The sequence below is a fragment of the Acanthisitta chloris genome, unplaced genomic scaffold (genome assembly GCF_000695815.1).
Source record: "Acanthisitta chloris isolate BGI_N310 unplaced genomic scaffold, ASM69581v1 scaffold21736, whole genome shotgun sequence".
NCBI lineage: Eukaryota > Metazoa > Chordata > Aves > Passeriformes > Acanthisittidae > Acanthisitta > Acanthisitta chloris.
This window is the reverse complement of record NW_008679019.1, coordinates 17,967-18,219: the sequence shown is the minus strand read 5'-3', so window position 1 is coordinate 18,219 and position 253 is coordinate 17,967. Positions and strand designations below refer to the sequence as shown.

Below are 253 nucleotides of genomic sequence, written 5' to 3'. Positions count from 1 at the left end.
CAGGCTGCTGCTGCTGCTCTGTGTTTAGCATCTCCCTGGACCACTTGTCTGAGCTGTGGTGGTTTGAGGGGTCACCTCTTGAAGACTGATATTTTGTGGGACACAGACTGTGCTGGATGTCTTGGTGCTGGCGTGGCACTCTTTAGCAAGGAATGGATAGGACAAGGGGGAATGGCTTCCCACTGCCAGAGGGCAGGAATAGATGGATATTGGGATGAAATTCTTGGCTGTGAGGGTGGTGAGGCACTGGCAC

The 253-nt window shown here is 53.4% G+C and overlaps 1 protein-coding gene across 1 annotated transcript in view; it reads left to right on the top strand.

Annotated features, from left to right (window-relative positions):
• Positions 1 to 253, top strand: part of NID2 (nidogen 2 (osteonidogen)) — a 16,156-nt gene that overhangs the window by 11,418 nt on the left and 4,485 nt on the right.